At 33.3% G+C, this 14,072-nt stretch overlaps 1 long non-coding RNA gene across 1 annotated transcript; it reads right to left on the reverse strand.

Annotated features, from left to right (window-relative positions):
- Window positions 1-9,437: 9,437 nt before the first annotated feature.
- Window positions 9,438-12,757, reverse strand: LOC148779899 (uncharacterized). The gene is made up of 2 exons (XR_016044169.1): window positions 12,700-12,757; window positions 9,438-9,899 (listed from the first exon to the last, which is right to left on the reverse strand). It is a non-coding gene; the product is annotated as an uncharacterized LOC148779899 (long non-coding RNA).
- Window positions 12,758-14,072: the final 1,315 nt, after the last annotated feature.

A 14,072-nucleotide genomic window follows, 5' to 3' on the forward strand; every position in this document is an offset into this window, starting at 1 on the left:
TACTGTCATGATCGGTCCACCATAACTACTTTCATCGGGCCATGTGATAAAATTAAAGTCCCCCCACCCCCATCCTCACCCCCACACCCACCCCCACCCCCACCCCCCAAACAAATCAGATGATTGAAACTAGTAAGAAAATCAAACATCTCATTAATTAAAATTTGCTTTTGAGCCAAAACTTGAGGACCATAAGCATTCAATAAACCCCAACGAAAATTAGAGTCAGGTCCATCAAAACCAAAATTTTCTTTAACAAGAGAAAAAAAAGACTTTAGAATATTAGGGTCCCATAGAAACCATAAGCCCTTAGAAGCCCCCACTGAGTCAATACCCAAAAAATCTACATACTCAGGACCCCAAACTTCCCTAGCACTCACAACTGTGGGACTAGGAAGTTTAGTCTCCTGCAGGATAAGAACAATATGCTTAAAGAGAGAAACCAGAAACAAAACATCTTATTTGCGATTGAGGTCACCCAAACCTTGAACATTTCAAGAAATAATATTCATTGAAAATGATTAGCAGAGGAGGAACCTGGGCCGTCCTAGCTCGAGCTACATCGTCCAAGTCCTCATCATCATCCAAAGACAGTCCCGAATTGACTTCAATGACCTATTCATTAAAGATTACAATGCCTATCGCGGCCTGGTTTACATACGAAATTCCCCGAGCATGCAGCCTCGCCGAAGACCTCGTGCTCTCTAGAGATTTTCCTTTGGCTTTCGATTTACCCCATGTAGTAGGAGTACTACCCACATCCACCACGTCCTTCTTGTTCACAGCACCGAGTTTACCCTCCTTCTTTGCAAGAATCTCCTTAAAGATTGCTCCAATAGGAACATTATAATCCATTCCACAATTTGAGACCATGCAGAGGCTGACTCTGGGATTTCAACACAGAGTCTGCCTCTGCCTCTAAAACCTTTGACGAAAGGGTTTCATCAGCAGGGATAGTAGCAGAAAAATAATGCAACAAAGGCCTATCCTCATGCCGGATGACATTGAGAAGGCTAGAAGCATCCACCTCCACCAAAGCAAACTCAGAAGATTGAATCTCAAGCTCAATACGCTCATCAGCAATAACAGCTTGAACCTCTTGTTCCATCTCCTTAGGAATAATCTCCCCTTCCTCTAGGTCCAACTGAACATCCTCTTCCTCAAGCAACATCAAAGCCAAATGTTCAACCATAGGAGGATCCAAACCATGCCTGGTAGAGGAACCAAGCTTACGAAGCTTCCTAATAGCTCGACGATGAAACAAAGGAAACATCTTAGCCACCGAAAGCAAAACTAGGTTATGAGCTAACACCAAACAATGTGTCTGGCTTGCCACAACAAGAGCAGCAGCAAACCACAGAAATCTACTGAAGTTTTAGGTCTTCCTCTCAATAGCAGCAGACTTTTCATTTTTAGCCTGGAGGAGATCAAGGGAAGAATGGAAGGCCGTTCCCCAAATCGATGCCACTAGCGAAAAAGTTGGGGAGGCCTCCACGTCAACCACTGCCTTCCTCGAGGTTAGTGCATCGATATTCATCCGAGATATGCCACCGTCATGCATATCTCCTTCCGATAAGTGAATTGGTGAGGCCTCATGGACTACGTTACCGTATGCACTCACACGATTATCTCTAACCGTTGGCACCACGAACGACGGGCAATCCGTGAAATGACCCATTGGGATTCAGCGTTTTGAAATTTTCAAATTTCAAAATCCTTTTATCGTTGTCCTATAATTACGGCACTGAGTCCTCCTCGATAAAGTCCTAGACTGGTTCGTCAAAAAACCTAGATCTAGAGTCATCTTCACATTTGGATGACGAGGAACCTCTTGCCATCCCCCATTGTCCCTGAGGAGATCCCCAGCAGTCTTAATCACCGTTGGTTGAGGGCAGGCATTTTTAACATCTATAGAGATTTTTATAGAGAAAGATTCCTGGCCCACCAAAAGTCAATAGAGGCCTCCTTCCACCTCCAAATATAGAACCTCATAAAACTCAGGTCAACTCCCTAAAAAGAAGCCTTATCCATGTCACATAACTCACCATAGCAATTAGCCACCATTTGACAGGTATCCATCGACTAAGCATGGAGTGGAATACCTAATAATTCCACCAACTTTCCTTGGGTATATAAGAGAGATAGGAAAAAGGTTTCCATAGACCTAAGGATAAGCACTTATCTCGAATTTTGACAAATCGATTTTCTAAATCCCTACTAGCATCCCCTTTAGCATGCCGATGAAAGACAATCTTATTATTCCCCAAAACTTTAACCTTCGAAGCATAAGATAGACCCCAAAGCCTTTTGGCCCAATCACTCAAACCAAAAATGTCATTCGAAAGTAATCCTCTAGACATATCGAATCGAACTGATACCATGGGTGCCACAAATCCATCCTCCTGACTATCTCCATCACCAAAATCCCCACACAAAGCCATCAGCCTTTTGACTCTATGCCATTGAGAGAAGGGGGAAGCAACATCATTGTGATTCTATTTTTACTGTTGCACGAAGAGAGAGAAGGTGAGGCACGGATCTTGGCTGATGTTAACATAGAGAAAAGGTAAAGCACGATCTTAGTTGAGAGAGAATGAGACTCCACACTGATCCAAATTTGTTTAGAGAGAGAGAGTAGGGCACGATCTTGATTTGAGAGAGAATGAGGGACTCCACGTTGATTCAAATTTGCTTAGAGAGAGAGAGAGAGAGTAGTGTACAATCTTGATTTGAGAGAATGAGAGAGCATGAATTTAGAGAGAGGGAGAAGAACACAACTGATAAAGCCATGAATAATTTAGAGAGAGAGAGAGAGGAATGGACGAGAGAGAAGCACCCAAAGGAATTAACATGTTTTCTTTGTGTAATCAACTCTCTTAGGTCCCCCCACCAAAATCTTTGGACTCTTCAATGTCAAAGCCGCTTCTTCTATGGTTCAAAAAAATAAAAATAAAAGATTGCTACAAAATATCCATAATCTCCAGCCAAATACATCTCAAGCTTTTAGTCGAACTATCAACTACTTCATTGGCCTCCCTGTATACATGACTAAAAAATTACCTCATTATTCTTACAAAATATCCATAATCTCCAGCCAAATAAATCTCAAGCTCCATGAAGGCCTCACACATTGCTGCACCAATTTATTACCTCCTTATTCCTACAAAATATCCATAATCTCCAGTCAAATACTCTATGGAGGCCTACACACGTTGCTGCTCCAATTTATTACACTGAGAGAATCACCCTCGATCATACAACAATAATCAACACACCTCTCTTGAATAAGCTTACACCCTTGTAAAACCACAAATAATTTTGCCTTACTTCCTAAAGCCAAGCCATAAGGTCCCCAATAAGCGAAAATCACTTCACCATTTGAATTTCGAACCACACCACCAATGCTAGCTGGTCCCAGTCTCCCTACAAATTCCTTTCAAAGTTTGGTCATCCATTGTTTAAAATTAATTTTCAAGATTCCATATTTAACAAATCCTCCTAATTTGTATTTTCACCTTAGGGAGCAAGCATACCCTCATGGATACCTGCATTCTTTTGGATGGTATGGACTTGAGTTCTGCCATAAACTTACAGGATGGACATTTCTCAGTTTTTGAATCTCTCTAGGAAATGCATTTCCATGTACGTAAAAAAGCTCTAAGGAATAAAAGAAAATGCCAAGTTTAATAATTTAAAATTGTGAAAATCCCTGAAGTTAAGTAGCATAGCTAGAAAATCCAACGAGTTTCAACCTTGTGTTACTCACTAGCATCTCATACCAAAAGCCCTAGGATGAAAATGCCCTAGGTGAGTGAGTGTAGAGCGTAATGTCATGGAGGGATAGTTGGTGTGCCATCTGATCACGAAACGTCAGGATGAAATTTAAATGTCTATATTATCTTTGCCACTTACATGCCCCTTGAAAAACAGGGAGTGCCAAAGCATGTCTATTTCTTTGCCACTCACTTGTCCCTCGAAGGACAAGGATTACCAAAGAGGGGTAACTGTAGACACCCCATTTTTAAAAATGGCAAATTTTGTGATATTCTTGAACCGTTAGGACCACACTATCCTAATAAACTCCCAGATCATAGACCACCACAGTCCATACTGCCTGCCATGTGATCTAAAATCCTGCTGAATACCCTATTTTAGTAAAAAAAATCATTAAAAATAGCTAAACACCTCGTTTTGACCCAAATTTTGCCAGGCAGCATAACAAAAGCTCGTAGATCCCCCTACAACTGGAATTTTACGATTTTGGGCAGGTTTGGTCTGATAGACACTACTAGTGTCGTACAAGTGACACTCTTAGTGTTATCCAAGCCCAAACTGACCCAAATCGACTGATTTTTGGCAACCAACATCCTGATCCCCAACATTAGTCCATACAAGAATCTACATATTTAGTTTGGGCTACACCGCCCAGCCCAGACAAGAGAACAAGCAGATAGATGATATACATTGCTGCTTACTTCTCTACAGAATCTAAAAATTCTTCTCCCTCTCTACCAAAGGTTTCAGATATCTCCCTCCTCTTACAAGAAGATTTATATTATGACACAATATTTGGAACGAACTATTCATGTAGTAAATCTTATCAACAATTTATATGATGATTTTGTTTTAAGCAGATAAGAATCAATAAAAAATTCTATGCCGTTAACTGATTAATGGGATATCAATCCTCTATTCAATAGACGTTGAGATTAGATGCCTAGGATTATTATGTAAACTACCTGATTTTGTTGATTGTTTTTTACATTTCCATCTTCAAGTGAAAATTATATATTTAAAGTGGTTTCGGATTTATTTTACTGCCACTAAATATAATTTAAAGAGAGATACTTTATGCCAATTTAAAAGAAAAATTAATTTCCAGTAATAAGAAAATACGAGGACTGAAATATAATTTATAAGTTCTTACAATTTCAAACAATGGACTTATCCCTTGCCTATATTCCTAAGGTAATCGTTTATTCATCTTTAAAAAATATTAATATGCAAAATGGGCATTAATTTTAGTATTAAATTTTAAATTGAGCTCTAGTAAGGAAAACGTTATCATGAATTTTTTAGATTTAGAACCACTTAATGGGCCACTTGTATTCTTTTCCATCATCTTATTGGCCCTATCTTACCTAAATATCCGTGTCCCTTTCCATTGAAACAACCTATTTTAAGGATTCTTGAAATTGAAAATCCGTATTTTTAAGGTTTGTTGAAATGTTTTTGGTTGAATATTTGTTGAAAAAATGCTGAATGATAATATTAGCATGAAATAAATAGTTGACCAGTCTTATTCTATTCCATTGAAACAGCCTATTTTTTAGGTTTCTTGAAATTGAAAATCCATTTTGTAAGGTTTCTTGAAATGCTTTTTAGGTGAATATTTCTTGAAAAAATATTAAATGCTAATATTCGCGTGATATAAATCTTTGATGAGATTTATTACTAGAATAATTGGTTCCAAGTATTGCGTCATTATATAAATCGTCTTATGAGAGAAAGGATCATTCGAAGTCCTTGTTAGAGAAACAAACCAGTAAGGTTTCTGATCTTTCTATTTCATTCTTTTGACTGATAAGCTCTTGTTATTTTTAAGAAAGCATCTAAAAATGTTTTTTCCTTTTATTTATTGATTTTACAGGTTTGGGAACTAAAAAACCAATAAGATGAACAAGAAACGAAAGATGGAGACTGCAATTTGGAAGAGAGAGAAGAGGTGAAGGATGAAGCAGAGGGAGAAAAGCGCATAAATTTGGGAGAGAGAGTGGAGGAATCACAAAGGAAATCTTTTTCAGTAGACTTGGATGAGAGAGAAAGGATGAGAAAAGAGTTTTAAAGAAGAAAGATGAACAATGAGAGAAGTAAACTTGGGAGACAGAGAGAGGGTGAGAAAAGAGTTTCTAGAAAGAAATATGAATGATGAGAAAGAAAATGTTGATGGAGAGAAACTTGGGAGACAGAGAAAGGGTGAGAAAAGAGTTTCCAGAAAGAAGAGAAAGGGTGAGAAAAGAGTTTCCAGAAAGAAATATGAATGATGAGAAAGAAAATGTTGATGGAGAGAAACTTGGGAGACAGAGAAAGGGTGAGAAAAGAGTTTCCAGAAAGAAATATGAATGATGAGAAAGAAAATGTTGATGGAGAGAAACTTGGGAGACAGAGAAAGGGTGAGAAAAGAGTTTCCAGAAAGAAATACGAATGATGAGAAAGAAAATGTTGATGGAGAGAAACCAAGGGAAGAAGAGGAGGGACTTCTGCGCTTCACGTTAAAGTTGGTTAACAACATATATGTCTTTCAGCCGTACGATAAGGACACATGGTCAATCCGAAAAGATACAATTGTTCAATGGATTGATTAATAAAAGATGTAAATCGATTTTGATTCAATTTATCCAAAAAAACCATTTTTTTTATTGGGTTATACAAATCTTGATATTATTATTAGTGTTGGGCTATCATGGTGGTTTTGTCACAAAAGTAGAAATAGAGAGAGAAAGAGATGAAAGAATCATGGTGTGAGAATGCGAGAGAGAGTGAGAGATTGTTTTTTGGGCTTCATGATATGATATGGTCATGTGGAGTTAGTGCATTTTTTTTCTTTCCAACTAATTTTTTATAAGATTGATTTTAGAGACTAATCTATCGGGCTAATATACATTATTGATATTTTGTTTGTTGAAACTCGTTTTGAATTTATACCGATTATATATACTAAAGTAATGTTGTGGTGTTTTGCACTATCCATTTTAATCGGGTGTTATAGATTTGATGTCTTTTAAGACGGTGTCAAATTTACAATGACTAATTAAGTGTCAAATTTACACCGACTAACTAAAATAGATGGTGTAAACTTATACTACAAAAGTGAGATGCATATAAAAAAATGATATGAAAAGGTTATCACAATATTGGCATGCCTTCAAATTGATCATAACGACCTCTATATGCTTTAATAGGAAAAGAAAAATAATTTCAAATATTAAAAACAGTGCATCTTGTATGCATTATTATTTATTTTCAAGATATCGCTTATTTTTATAGATTTGCTTGATCCGTACCAGCTTCATAGCTTTAAATTTGATAATTAAAGGTGCAAACATATTCTCAAGCCATTGTAAGTGTTTCCATTTTCCTGAACCAGAACAACATTATCTGATCGAATTTACAGTGTGCCTTTAAATATCCGGCCAGCAACTAGTTCAACTTGATCTAAACGAGAACAATAAAATGCACAAGAATCTCGAAAGAAGAGCAATAAAACGAATAATAAAATGCAAGCACAATAAAATGAATAATTATCTCAAAAGCCAAAAGATTTCATACTCCGGTGGGAGTATATTATTCATTTATTCACTCGGATAAAACCCAATCTTGAAACAATTTTAATATCCCAAATTTTGTTGATGGAAACTTTTTACACAAGGACTAAAATCAATAAGAAAATTATCCAACTTTCACTCTCTTTGCACTTAAAAATAATAATGTTTCAATTTTGCTGATTAAAACTTTTTACACAATGACTAAAATCAATAAGAAAATTATCCAACTTACGCTCTCTTTGCACTTAAAAAAAATAATGTTTCAAGAAGATTGAACAAAGACTGTCAAATATTTGGACGGGGAGATCAAAGTATAACAAAAACCAAACTCAATTGTCTTTTTTTTGAAAATAGTCATCCCATCCTAAATTTTGGGATATAATCTCTAGAACGCAAGAACAAACCTCAAGGAAAAATAAATTGACTCGCACTATGTAGGAATCTGAAATAAATAACATCTCAAGATTGCATATGAACCATCATATCTTCCAAGGGAAAGATCTTCATGTTTAAAAACATAAAATATAACTTTTTTTATCAAAAAATAATTATTTAATAACACTTTGATAGATCCTAAATTTTAAATATAAAAATATAAATAACATCTCAAGATTGCATATGTACCATCATATTTTCCAAGGGAAAGATCTTTATGTTTAAAAACATAAAATATAACTTTTTTTATCAATGAATAATTATTTAATAACATTTTGATAGAATAATTATTTACTAACACTTTGATAGATCCTAAAGGGAAAGATCTTTATGTTTAAAAACATAAAATATAACTTTTTTTATCAAAGAATAGTTATTTAATAATACAATTATTTAATAACACTTTGACAGATTTTAAAATTTGAGCCCATTCCCTTGATGAGAATGGAGTCAGAGACCTCATCATGGGGCTCGACAGTACTATTGTCTAGACCTTAGGCCATTCTCCACCACAATGTAGAATTCTTACCACTAAACTACAGCTACATGGCAATGGTGGCTGGAAAACTAAGTTACCAATATCCGATCTAAAAAATTAAAATCATGTGACTTTTTACAACATTTTGAAATTAAACCAAAGGAAGTAGGTAAGTGTTAAATTTCTATTATATCTCGGTGTAGATAAACACTCTTTGCTTTGGTAACTCACTCCTTGTCTAAGCTGAGTTATACAATCGATTTTTGAGTCCACCTTGAAAGTTTCTAAAAAAATATAAAAAATTAAAAAATTTGGAAAAAAAAAATGTATTAAAAGGAAATTCAAACCTAAAACATCTTTAAAAAGTTAAAAAAAATTAAAAAACTAAATATGGATTTAAAAAAATAAAAAATTACAAATAACCCCCAAGACTAGACTTTCTATGCACTTTACCCCTAACCAAACTTTTTCACATTTTTTCCCCTAAAATGTACTTCCCTAGCAACTACCTTTCCAAGTAAAAAAGTTTATTTTTTTAGACGAAAATGCCATTTTTGTACATAAGAAATCATTTTCGCCGGATTTGACGTGGACTGTCAGACCCGAGTAGCAATGTTTTGACCACACCACCGAATTGTCGAACCTCTGCATTTATGCAAGACCAAACTTTGAATTGCCGGACCTCTTATTTCAGAAAAATGAGTGCCGGACTTCACTTTTCAACTACAGGAACCCTTGCTACAAATGTTGAAGCGCCTCTCTGATCGTTGGACCCCTTTTTGTTCTATGGACTTGTACAGATCGCCACTGTTATTTGCTAGACTGACATTACACTATAGGACAGCCCTAAGAATACGCTGGACCTCCTTTTCATGGGAAAGAGGAGAAAGGTGTGTGGATAAAAGTAAGGGAGAGTAGTTTAGACTTTTTTGTTTTTGGGTAAAAGAATGAGAAAAAAGTTTGTTTGGGGTTAATTTACCTAGAAAGTCTAGTGTTGGGGTTATTTGTAATTTTTCCTTAAAAAAAACCTAAATTTGGTATATTTTAAAAAATCCAAACAAAAGAAAATACAAATGTAATTAGGGCAAAATATATTCACCAATCTTTGCTGAATACATCTAAATCATGTAAAAAAAAACTGTAGTACACCAATATATCTCGTTAAAATACACAATACACAACTAAAAAATGCATTTTGCTTTTTCACAACTTTTAAATTATCAATCTCTATAGAGGATCAAATCAAAACAACTTTAAAATTATCAATCTCTATAGAGGATCAAATCAAAATAAACATATTCACAAGCGCGTTTACAAAGCAATATCAATGCATCTAAAACTTTCAAAAACTAGGATGAAATTATTACTAGTAAAGAATTTAACTTTTGGTCAAATCAATCAACAGCTAAATAATATTTGAGGAAAGAACCCAACTACAAAATACTTTAGTGTTTAAAAAATATATAAATGACCAACCCGGTATTACAATGAATCGAATCTTGAAAATTCAAAAAGTGAAGAAGAGACTCATGACAATTATAATTCCTGTATCTTTTTAATCTTCTACTCTGCTTCATTCGGTTGAATTCAGCCTGGGTGCTTCATTCGGTTGAGTTCAGCCTGGGGTGCTTTTGTCGCTGCTTCTTTGGGTTGAGTTCAGCCTGAGTGATTTTGTCGACATGAATATCCAGTAAAAGTGGAAGTAGCAGTTTGGATAAATAAAAACCGACTCAAGATAGCCGTTTTCAGATGATAATATTATAACATTTTGGTTAGACAATTATTTTCCAATTTGGATTCTTCCCAAGTTTCCTATGTCTATTTCCTCGCTTATGTTATTCTCGCCATAGACAGTCTCCCGTGTCTCTTTCTTCCTCATGTGATATTTTGTCTGCTCATTAGTAGTCAAAACCTCGTCGGAGTAGTTTAGTGAGCAATGGGTTGTCAAAACGTCGGAGTAGTTTAGTGAGCAATGGGTTGTCAAAACTTTGATTCAGTAGTTTGGTGAGCCATATAAGAGAAGAAACTCTTTCTCAAAATCAAATTAGGTGATAAAGACTAAAAAAAAGGAATATACACTAATTTTCAGGTTGGGTTTTGAGCGGAAACTCCTTGTCAAAATCAAATTATCTGGTAAAGATGGAAAAAGGATATGTACGAAGTTTATAAAAGTTGAGGGTTATTTTTCAATTAGGCATTAGACGAAAATAAAAGTATATTTTTGATAATTTCTCTACAATTAATTTAAATAAAAGACCAACGTACTCTAACAAAATTTTAAAAATTAGAGGTATTTTAGTCAATTTATATTTTAAAAATAATTTGTTGGTCTCTTGTACAAATGTGAGATGGTGAGAAAGTTGAGTTCCCATAATTTGGACTTAATGTGATGCTTATAAAATTACATAAAATTAAAATACAATTTGCACTACCAAAAAGCAGAACTTGAACAACTTGGCGAAAAAAGAAAGTGAGACTTGAATGTAAAATATAAATTGTATGTGATTATTTTTTAATATTAATAATAAAATTAGAAATATGCCATAAATATTAATCACAATGATAATGATATTTAAATATTTAGTATAATATAATAATCATATAGTAATATATTTATTAGAATAATTATAAGACATTGTATATAACAATCATAATAATAAGATACGATTAAAAGAAGCATTATATAGTAATTAGCATAATATTTGTCATTTAATAATATCACATTATAATAGGTTATATATAGTATAATATAGGGAAATTTACATCGGTACCAGTTTTTTAAACCGTTATAACAAAAATGCCCCTAATAGGCCGTTATTGCTATGAGGGACGGTTCCTCAAAAAAAAAAATTTATTTTTGACAAATTTCCTCGGATCCGATGTTTCTAACATCAAACCGCATTTAGGCCTAATTTTTTAAAGGTTTAAGGTGGTTCCATGTTTATTTAGACCTATTTTTTTAAAAAATGTTTAAAGCGGTCTGATGTTTCTAACATCAGACTGCATTTAGGGTTCATTTTTGTAAACCATAAGGCCGTCTGATATTTCTAACATTGGATTGCATTTGGACCTCATTTTCTTAAGGTTTAAGGCTGTTCGATATTTTTATTTAGACCTTATTTTTTTTAAGTTTAAGGCGATCCAAGGGAAAAGTTGGAAACAAAGTGAAAAATCAGGAGACAAGTACCTCCGTATAAATATAGTATATTTTTTAACCATCATGTTATAATGGTCAAATAAAATGGTGGAGACATAATTTCCCTATAATATAACACAATACAATACAACAATTAAAATAAATGTCAATTTATTATGAAAAAGTTTATATAGAGCCGAGGCTCTAAACAATCAAATTAAAGTGCACCTCAAAAATTTCACTAGATGAGGTTGTTTTGATGCCCAAATATCTTCAAATTGATCATCTCGACATCAAGATACATGGATATGAGAGAAAAATGGATTTCAAGATTTGGAAATAGAGCATATTGTATGCATTTTTTGACCATTAATTTTCAATACTTTCAAGTTTTCATAGATCTACCTAGTCTACACTCTTTTTTAAGCTTTAAATTTTATAATTAGAGATGTATATTTTAAGGCTATCACAAATATTCTCAACATTGAAACCATACATTTTTTGATGCTATTTGAAGGTAGGATCTATTTTGATTTTTTAGAGCCTCGGCTCTATACAAACCACACCCATTTATTTTTAGTATAGTAATAATCTTTTATCTCTATATTTTTTGATGCTATAATTTGGTTATTTCTTAATATTTTTAAAATAAATCATTATAAATAATACAAGAGATTGAAAAGTGAATATGATTTATTGAATTGATTTATATATTCTATTAAATACATATACATTTTTTAGGGATATGGTTTTGATGAGTCAATTGAGGTATCGATTTGCATCTGTTCCCCCTCAAAATTTTTCTTAAAGATGGATTTTAGATCCAAATAACTTTATAGTCTAATTTAGAGTGATCATGAATCGAAAAAAAAAAAAAAAAATCTAAAACAGATTTTTGTTTTGCACTGGACCTTACTTTTTAGTTTTTGGCAGAGGAGCAATTCTTGCCATTATCCTGATAGTGCTTTTATGCTTCAAGGTTTGTAACCGAGCTTTCATACTTCAAGGTTTGTAACCCAACAGCTTCATCTCTTTGATGTGATAAATATTTTTTCTATTTTTATTTTCTAATTCTTTTCTATAGATCATGATATTTATACATAATTATGGATATCATAAGTTGTACTTCTTTTAGTATATCAAGTTTAATAATTAATTCATATCGTTTGTTTATCTTCGTAATGACAAACAAGGTAGCACACATTAGTCACAATAATTGTTTAAACTCATCGCACTTTTTTAAGACATTGAATTAAAGCATTGAAAAATAACTAAATATATAACTTATTTTTAGAATCATCAAAATAAATATGTTAAATACTTACCCCTTCTTCAGTCTACTCCAATGTCTCAAAGCTTTAATATTTAAAATATATGACACATATTTAAAATACTATTGCATAATAATGTAGAGTTTTATACACAACAATTAAGACGAAAATCATGTTGATACTCATGGGATAAGCATGTTGAAGGTCATGTTAAAAGGGTTGTCACAAGATTCTCATTTCAAAGGGATTTTGCACACTTGTAAGCATCTAAGTTTGACATATCTATATATATATATATATAAGAGACTCACAAAATAGAACACATATATTATTGAAAGAGTTAAATTTATTATTTTCTAGGTATTTCACTTGTTACCAAACAATTATAGATGACATAGGACATGTAACCTTCGAATAGAGGAATTTGGTATCATGTGGGGTATCTTTCTACTTTTGAACAAAAGCCATCCTATCTTCTTAGGATAGAGAAAAATATTTTATTTATTAGATCTTTTAAAATTGGAAAGAGAAAATCTATATACTTTGAGAGATTTTAGGAGAGAATTAAAATTGATGAGAAAAAGTATATTTTATTTATAACTAATTAACCATAAATGTATTACTCATAACTAATTATTTAAATAAATATATAAAGTTCTAAGTTTGTACTTTTCATTACTTGAGTATTTGAATACGTGTGCAATGTGTGATACTTCAAGAGAAGGTAGATGTAGATGAGCATCCAATTTGACATCTAATGAGCAAGAATGATTGTGACTTTCATATACAATAGTCTCTTTGTAGACAAACCCTAATTTTTATAATGTATATGTTTTGCTCTTCCGGTAGTATACTAGTCATTTACACCCTTGAACAAAAGAATTATTCGAGACATTTCTTATCTCAAACTTTAAGAAGCTGATTATTATTTTCAAAAGATTAGAAGCATAGATTTTGAGTTTTCTAACACTTAGATCTCACACTCCAAGAATTTAGATTTGAGATCTCTAACATTTAAATCTCACCATCCAAAAATTGGACGGTCTCTATTCAATCTTGAGGCATTATTTTTCAAGTACATCGGGAATGTGATATATATATATATATATATATATATATATATATGCATTGAGATGAGTCTACGGGTTGAAGATGTTACATCACCAAAAATTGGGGTGCTAGAGGTACTCCTAAATTAGGTTTACCCAACGGAATAAATAGATATTATGCTCTCACAAGACTACGAAGTGTTTTGGTGCTACCAAAAGGAGCATAAATAGATATTATACTCGCACGAGTACGAAATGTTTTGGTGTCTTCCAAAAAGTTCTAATGGAAATAGTTTACCGTTCAAAACAAAAAGAACAACGAGTGGTCCTTTAAAGGCCTTATGTGGCCTTATTGTCTAAGGAGTTATATTTTAGGGG

The sequence above is a fragment of the Amborella trichopoda genome, chromosome 11, assembly GCF_054954075.1.
Source record: "Amborella trichopoda isolate Santa Cruz 75 chromosome 11, AtrichopodaSantaCruz75HAP2 v2.0, whole genome shotgun sequence".
NCBI lineage: Eukaryota > Viridiplantae > Streptophyta > Magnoliopsida > Amborellales > Amborellaceae > Amborella > Amborella trichopoda.